Source organism: Mauremys reevesii, linkage group 2, assembly GCF_016161935.1.
Source record: "Mauremys reevesii isolate NIE-2019 linkage group 2, ASM1616193v1, whole genome shotgun sequence".
NCBI classification, from domain to species: Eukaryota; Metazoa; Chordata; order Testudines; family Geoemydidae; genus Mauremys; species Mauremys reevesii.
Window position 1 is genome coordinate 12615339 of NC_052624.1, and position 9235 is coordinate 12624573.

Below are 9235 nucleotides of genomic sequence, written 5' to 3' on the forward strand. Positions count from 1 at the left end.
TATATTATAGACTTATAGAAAGAGACCTTCTAAAAATGGTAAAATGTATTACCGGCACGTGAAACCTTAAATTAGAGTTAATAAATGGAGACTCGGCACACTTCTTCTGAAAGGTTGCCGACCCCGATGTAGTCTCTTCCCTCTCCCATTGCCTGCATCCAGCCAGCTCTATTAGCTGGCCTGTGGGGTGGTACCAGGGCTCTGACTACTCCCTACACACTGATGTGACAGGTTCGGTCACAGAGACCCCCTTGGGACTGTCACCTGATGTGCTGAAATTACCTCTGATCCCGTTTTCCCGGCCAGCTTGGGACTCCAGATCCCTGCCTTGTTGAGCCAAACACTCTAGCCTGCTGCAACACAGACTCAGGGTCTGGGCCATGCCCCCAAAGCTGCAGACTTTAACCAAAACCAGCTCAGCAGGTTACCTTTCCAGCACCCAGACACCCAGCTCCCAATGGGATCCAAACCCCAAATAAATCCGTTTTACTCTGTATAAAGCTTATACAGGGTAAATTCATAAATTGTCCACCCTCTATAACACCGATAGAGAGAGATGCACAGCTGTTTGCTCTCCCAGGTATTAATCACTTACTCTGGGTATATTAATAAACAAAAGTGATTTTATTAAGCATGAAAAGTAGGATTTAAGTGGTTTCAAGTAATAACAGACAGAACAAAGTAAGTCACAAAGAAAAATAAAGCAAAAACATGCAAGTCTATGCCTAATATATTAAGAAACTGATTACAGGTAATATCTCACCCTCAGAGATGTTCCAATAAGCTTCTTTCGCAGACTAGACTCCTTGCTAGTCGGGCCTAATCCTTTCCCCGGTACAGTTCTTGCTAGTTCCAGCAGACATCTCAGGTGGTCAGGGTTTTCTCGTCATTGCCTGCCCCCTTTGTCCTGCTCCACCACCTTTTATAGCTTTGGCACAAGGCGGGAATCTTTTGTTTCTCTGGGTCCCCACCCCTCCTTCTAAATGGAAAAGTACCAGATTTAAGATGCATGTGCGCGCGCGCACACACACACTTCTGTGGGGAGCATATCTGAAAAAACATAGGAGCTAACACTGAACTGAAGAGCTTTACAAAACCCAACAGCAGGTAACATTTTCAAAAGTGCCCAAGTCCCATTGACTTTCAGTGAAACTTAGGCTCCTAAATCCCTTTTGAAAATTGGACTTAGGTGCCTAAGGCACAGAAGTGACTGAAAATTTTACAACTTCTGCCCTTGGTTGAAGGTTGCATGAGTATAACTTGGGGTAGAATTATGTCTTCGGGTCTTTTTTTTTTTTTTGTAGGTCTGCTCAGTCTCTTGACTGATAAAAGATCATCTTGTGCTTGAGGTACAAAACGGGGATTCAGGAGAACTATTCCCGTTCCTGTTTTTGATTTGCTTTGTGACTTTGAGTAAGTCACTTAACTTCTGTGCACCTCCAGGTTCCTCATCTATTAAATGGGAACAATATTTACCTGACAAATATTTGTGCAGCATAATTCAGTAGTTTGTATACAATGCTCTGACCTCCTCAGCTGGAAGGTGATATGGAAAGTAGGGTTCTCTCTGGACCAAATTCTGCTTTCAGTTATACCCCTATGGCCCCATTGAGATGAATGGAGTTGCCTCAACATAAGAGCAATTTGGTTCAGAGCCTACATTCACAGGAAGAAAGATGGCAAAGGCGGCATTATTATGCACAAAAAGGGGCAGAGAAAAGGCTGCTGGATTATCTTTAGGGAAATAAAAGGAAGCAAAAAAGTACAAGGGCTATATCACTCGAAGACATGCTATTAGACTTTGGTAAAGAGAACGAGCTAGCCGAACTCCAGAGATTTTAATTGATATCCGTCAGCCAGTCCTGGATGTTGTCCAAACAATTTACCGTTGGTAAGAATTCTCTCGGTGCTAAATTATAAATGTTTGTGTTCTAGCCGAATCCCATCAGCATGTTTGTGTAACAGCGAAGCCTGATGGAACTGCTTGATGAGGACTCTGGAAGCACGCCCACCAAATTGTTCTTTTTGTAGCAAAACCACAGGCACCAGAGCGCAGATTGTTGTGTGTCTGCTCTGACGCTGCCTCTAGCTTTCCTCCTCACTACCAGCTAAAAAACCCCATTGATTTACAATGAATTAATTTTTAATACATTCCAGGCTCTGATGAGAAATGATGCATGCTGAATTGTGATCAGCTAAGGACCCAATCTGGCAATAAACCTGCACCTCAAACACCTGCTGAAGTCAACAGATCTGCCCATGTAAGTATTGTGGGAGCTGACCTCCCTGGTGCTGGTTCTCAGCTTGCCTACACTGGTTCAAAGGTGGAGAAATGTTGCCTACACCCAGTTTGTGCAATGATTTAACGCACTTGGTGTAAAAAACGATTGTATTAATGAACATCGCTATGGAATGTGTGCGTGTGCACCACTGCCTCCTGCTGCATGGAATAAAAACTAATGGGCACCAGCTCTAGCAATCAGGCCTGAGCTCCTCTTTAGAGGCCAGTTCTTCCCACCTCTCTACTTCCAGGGTGCCCTGCGGCCAGGGCAAAGGGCCCCACCCCATTACTTATTGTCTACAATATCTAACCCTTTAAAGTGGGTTTTTTGCAGTCGGGTCAGGCCCTCGTAGTTTATTTACAATCCTAGAAAGAAAGATAACGCAAATGGTTGGTTAGGGTTTTTTATTCTACATTTCACATGTGCATTCATGCCAAGAAGGTTGCAGGGGCTGAGTGGGATTCTCTGGCAGTCACTGGGGGCTGACTCTGAGGCCAGAGCAACTATCTTTCCTGCACTGTCACAATGCTCCCCTGCTGCTGGTTCTCCCCCGCTGCCGGCAGAGCCCTGGTGGGTGTGCGAACAGGAGGCAGATGGCTGCTACGAGGCCCTGCCACTAGGAGGGGAGAAGGACCTGGGCTGTAAGAGGAGCAAGAAACTCGAGAGTGCCTGCCCCTAATCTGTCTTCCCAGTCTGTTACCCATTGGAGCTTTGGTCCCATTTCAGGGCTCTGTCCCTCTAAAGACCCTATCCCCTCAGCCCACTCCCTCTGGGGGCCCCCTTTTCCCCCTGGCAGGACTCAGCTCATTTTCCAGTTCACTTTAGGTCAGCTTTTCCCTAGCTGGGTGAACAGCACAGGAAGGAGCCGATCCATCCCTGAGCCGTGTCAAGGAGAGGCTGGAATGTAGTTCCGTAAGCTTTAGTGCTCTGGTATGTGTGACACTTTCTGGAGTGACCTGAGGTACCCAGGATGAATCACCTGCTTACAATGGGGGACAGCCCCCACCTGGGGAAACTCTCCCAGCGATGGGTTCCAGCACCACCGATGCTCTGTGCTATGCAAACCTTGCTCTTTCTCTACGCAGGCTAGCAATTTACACACCCCACTTTGATACACTGGACTGCCCAGTCCTTTATGTTCTGGACACCTGTAATGTACCTATCTGCGACCTCTGTGGAACCAGTGCACCCCCATTCACTGGTTTCACCTCAGTTCTTTTACCTTCTTAACACAAGTCCCTTAAGATGGATTTATAGTAAACTCAAATTGAAGTTCATTTAACAGAGGTAGTCAAATACAAGGATGTATCAGGATCTGGAAACATAAGGTTACAGGTAAAAGACAAACATAAGATGCAAACTATAGCCTATACTTATTTCCTGGCTAACAGGTGAGCTTAGGGTCAGTTCTTGCAGCGCTTGTCCAGTTTGGGATCCCGTCTTCAGAGAACCCTCCAGGAGTTCATTTGTCTTTGTCAATGCTCAAGTCTCTACCTGGACCAGCCAGAAAACACAGCACTGCCTCTACGGATGGCCATTGTTCTCAGCGTTAATTGTTAGTCCTGAGGCCCTACCTTGCCTCTGGTGACAAGTCTTGCTACCACAGTTCTGCAACCTAATATTCTACATTTTACATTCTCATTAACTATTTCCCATACAACCATCTCACAATAACCATGACACTAAGCTAGTTCTTAGCTCTGAGCAGAAGCCACACATGACCCCCTCTGGGATAATATGGAGAAAATGGTTGGATACAGATGTAAAATACCTGCCAGACTATGCCTGGGCATGACTGTCACAGTGTATCACTAGTAGCTGATATACATCAGTACTGTCTGGGTTTGTAACCTGTCCAGGTTTTCCCAGGATTGTCCCTTTTTTGAGGTAGCTGTCCTGGGAAATCCGTAAGGGTGCACAGTACACTCTGCCTGTTTTACAGGCTCAGCATCATTCCAGTGAGGGGTGGGGTGGGGTGTGTGTGTGTGTGAGAGAGAGAGAGAGAGAGAGGATGATTCTTTTGTTTTTTTATCGTTAAGCCCCCAAATCTGCACTCCTTATGCAGGCAGGAAATGAAGTGAATTAAAGGCACTGCAGTGGGGCTATTGCTAACCAAGGCGTGCAGGATTGGGACCTGCATTTTTATCTTAACAAATATTTGATGTGAAGATATTACAGACTATTGGTTGTCGATGAAATAGTTGCTGCAGCTGTAGCACTGAATGTTGGTGGTGTGCGATTGGTCAACAGAGCATTGTTTCTGCTGCCTGACTGGATGACAGAAACATCTGTAAACCAGAGGTGGGATATTAAAGTGATTTAAATATGGCCACTAAATACTTATGCCATGAACCTTCATGCAATACATACTTGCACAAGCATTTGAAATACTTTTATTCATCAGCATTTCTGAAAACAGCTCTCTTTTGCCAGAAATGCCCCACGTTGTTAGCAAGTGTTAATCCTGCTGGGGAAGATTAACTGGGGTCTGCTGACTCACTGAGACAGGTGAAGGTTATTCAATCTGCATATAAGGGAGTTGTGATGGACTCTATCTGGAGCTAGCATTTAGGATGTGTGAATCCTAGGAGTAGCTACTAAGCCTGGTGAGATGGTTTTTGCATTTGTTTGTTAATAAAGTCAAACCCAAGATGGGGTGAGCTTGCACTTTACACAATGCATGGATTATAATTGCAGAACAGGTTGGGAAAGGTTGCTGCTTGCATCTGGCAAATACTCTCAGAGCAAATCTGTGAAATTGCTTTGAGTGAGTTCACAAACCTTTTTTGTAGTTATTTGTGCAGCTTTAGTCTTTAGACAGGTTCTTCCTCTCTTAGCTGGCTGAACTAAATTGCGAGCTGCAGCCTTGCCTCATAACTTAGATCTTTAAAAACTGTTTTTTTGTGTCACTTGATTTATGCTTCACTGCCTCAGGAGCAAGTGTACCATACCAAGCTTCCTCACTGGTGTAGTGATCAAAGCGTAGGCCAGGGAGGCGGAAGACCTGGTTTCCATTCCTAGTTTTCTAATAGTATTTGTGTACTTCATTCAGCAAGTCACCTAGGCCAACATTTTCATAAGTGTCCCCTTGAGATGTAAGATTTGACCCCAAGGCAGTGTAAGACTTAGTGCTTGATTGTCAGAGATGCTAAGCAACGGATGTCACCAGGAGATGTGGGGGCTCAGAATGATTGGAAATAAGACCTTAAGAGTCTTGAGTTGGCTGCCAAAATTAATGGATGCTTTTGAAAATGTTGGTATTAGCATGTCTGTGCCTTGGTTCTCCTGTCTCTATACTGGGGAATAACCAAACTCACGTGGGTATTTTAAGACCTAATTTATCAGGATTTGTAAAATGTTTTGATTTCCTTAAATGACAGGAACTACAGAAGTGCAGTTATAATTTTTCGGGTACTACAATAAAGCTATTTATCCTAACAGTGAGTTTCCTAATACAATCATTCTTCAGCCTCTTAACTGTGATGTAACCTCCCTTGGCAATGCATCTGTCATCCTTACTCTTTTTTTACTGCACATTGGGAATGAAAGCTTTTGAGATCTGGGCTCTCAGCCATCCCTGCTGACCAGCATGCTGCTGTTGGTGGGCTGTGGTTTTCCTTTTGCTCTAAGACATGCATATTGATCGATCATTCTCATTTGCTACCCTCATCCTGTGTCATTGATTTTAATTGTTCTGTACTGGAGAGGAAGCATTCAGTCCACATAGAATCTAATGACTCTGAAATCTTGCTGTTAGTACCTTTTAGCCAAGCGTTGAATGTAACTAAGCAATGAAGAGCTGTGGCTATCTCTTTTGGCTAGAAAGCCCTACAACTTATGCAGGATTGGTTTTGTCTATTACATTTCTGATTCATTGTGGCAACTTTGCCTATCACATGACTTCAAACTTTAGCCATTAGCCTCTGATGTGCAAAGCTGTCCAGATGGTGGTGGTTTAGCTTTTTGTTTAGTTGGGTTTTTCTGGGATGCATAGATATGACGCTCACGTCTTCCTAGCTCCCTTTTCCTGCTATAGTCTCCAAGAATCCAAGCAACTTCAGGACACTACCAAGGGGAGGAAAACTGAGGCTTCCTGTGGAAGTTTCTTATGAATCTTTCTGTTTAAATTGCAAGAATCGGGGGGGGGGTTCAGGCGTAAGACCCTGACATCCCTTGAGATTCTCATGGATCTTGAGAATCTGCTGGAGGAACAATGGACATCTGAATAGAAGCCTTGTATTTCTGTGCTGCCTACATGCTCTCTCTGGCTCTCCTCTGGCCTTTTGTCAGCTGGCAGGGCTTCTCCTGTGCACTGTAGTCCCTGCAACCAATTTCAAGGTCCAGGATGGGAAGTGAGGGAGCTTACAACATGAGAGAGTAAGCATTTGTGCCTGTAAGATTTGGTAAAATACAAAGAGCTGATCCTCTCCCCCAAAGGCAAAACAGCACAAAGGCAGCCCCAACATGTAAAAACTTGGTTCTGGTATAATTTATTCTTTTATCTGTATAATCCCACTGAAAGTCTTTTTATAGTTAGATTACCCCTATCTGTTCAAAACATTCCTAAACTCCCTTAGAGGACTGCAGTTACAAGTAGTTCCTGATTCTTCTCTATACAAAGTACTTGGTTTCCTTCTCCGACTATCTCTCTGATTCTAGTCCTTCCTAGATTTTATATACACAGAAACTGACCTATTTTTTATAACCAGCAATCAAAGAAATAGGAGTTCATGGGTGGGGAGGAAAGAGTGTTAACTATCCAAATTGCATTTTTTAAAATGAGCTCACTTTAGACATAGCTGTGCAAAGAAATACAGAATGAGACACAGTTGCACAGCACCATTATGCTATTCCTCTAAAATAACAGATTCTGATTATGTGATCTTAAATCACTAGCCTGTTAGCATGCTTGGAGGTGGAAGACTCTCTTACCTTTACTGGCCTCAATTTAGTAACATTCTAGGAGTGAATATTTATATGGATAACAAGAATATCTCCTCCCACTACTTCTTTCCAGATGGGGAGATTAAATTTTCCTTTTTTCTGCTTCATCCTGCTATTCCAAGCGATTTTTATTGCCCCCCCCTCTAAATAATTTTATCTTCCTTGTGAGTTTGCTAATGGAAAATCCTTTCCTTTCCTTTCTCTTTTTTATTTCAAAGGGGTTATAAAAGGAGGCACACTGCACTTTCCAGGGCCATCAGACCTAAATTAATTTATGTCACCTATAGTTTGAGCAGCAGCAGTGCATGCTTCCCACGCCTTATACCACTCATGCAGGGGTTCTCAAACTTCATTGCGCTGCGACCCCCTTCTGACAACACAAATTACTCCAGGACCCCAGGAGGGGGAACTGAAGCCTGAGCCCACCCAAGCCCTGCCACAGTGGGGTGGGGGACAAAGCCACACCCCTGTCTCCCCAGGCTGGGGAGCCAAAGCCCCATAGTCCCGACCCACAGTTTGAGAACTGCTGCACTAATGTTTCCCACTGCGGGAATCCCAGGGGAGCGAGATGATAGTTCCGTCCCCAGGGTCCAGGACATTTAATCTTGGGCTTTGTATAGAGACTACCAAAGAAGTGACAATTGTGGTGTACGCACTTGCCCATTACAAACTGGAATGAGGCTATCCAACTCCTTGCACATAGGCCATCAAAGAGCAACATCTGTGCCAGTGGTGGATTCAGACAAGTGATCAAGAGGTGAAAGGCTTCATAGCCCATATCAACCCCTCTGAGCCATTCACCTGCCCAGAAAACCTTTCTTAACGAAGAATACCCCTTTGTTGAAAATAGCGCGGGAGAAGCCTGTCTCTCACACAATGAGAAGTTGTTCCAAAGAGACAATTATACCCCAGTGGCTAAAACCATGCTAGAATAAATGTGGAGTGTCTTTTACAGATTTATTAGAAGACAAAGTAATATAAAAATGTGACTGTGGTCCCAGTGGAGAAGCTAGCTGAAGTCACTCAATTAGGGTGAACTGCAAAGAATGGGGCAGACAAACCCCCAAGCTGGTGGATAATTCAATACTTAAATTTACCAAGCCAGCATTAAACAGCTTCTGTTGTACCTTACTGGTTACTCAGAAGTCCAAACAACACAATTCCCTTGAAGTAACCCAGCCTCAGGCCTCCATCCAGGTAACCAAGTCAAATATGATGAAGATTTCTGAACAATTTATTACATCATATAAAAGAAAAGGTTCTACCAATCCCAAAGGATCGGCCACATTACCTCCCAGCAGGGCTGTCCCTAGCCATGTGGGTGCCCTATGCAGCCTCCCCGTGGGGGGTGGGGGCTGTGTGGGGCCCTAGACCCCACCAAGGTCTGGGAGGCAGGAGCTGTGGGGGCCACTTTGGGGGGCCCCAGGGACCCAGAGTGGCCCTGGGGATTAGCAGGGGGCCAGGAGCAGCCTGCTCCACTTCCCTCAACCTGGCCTCAACTGTGTCACTTGGGGGAGGGGACTTGGGGGAAGGGATCCACCCCCTTCCCCACATTCACTGCAGCAGCGGGAAGTGGAGCAGCCCAGCCTCAGCCCGCTCTACTCCTCCAGCTCCCAGCCACGGCGCTCTGCTTCCCACCGCCGGTGAGAGCTGGGGTCGGTCCTTTCCCCAAGCCGAGTGACCTGGCTGGGGCCGGGGCAAGAGAAGCAGAGCGAGCTGAGGCCACTTCGCCCCGCTTCACGCTGCCGGTGAGTGCGGGGAGTGATCCCTTCCCCGCACTCACTGGTGGTGAAGCAGAGCGTCGCGGCTGGGAGCTGGTGGAGTAGAGCGGGCTGGAGCCGGGTGGCTCTGCTTCCCACCGCTGCCAGTGAGTGCGGGGTTGCTGGGGAAATAGGTGGAATGGGGGCGGTCTGGGGGCGGAGCAGGGGGGAAGGGTAAGAGGCAAGGCGGAGGGAGTTGTCCGGGGCCCCACGCCCCTCTAGGGCTGGCCCTGCCCCTTGCAGAAGAGG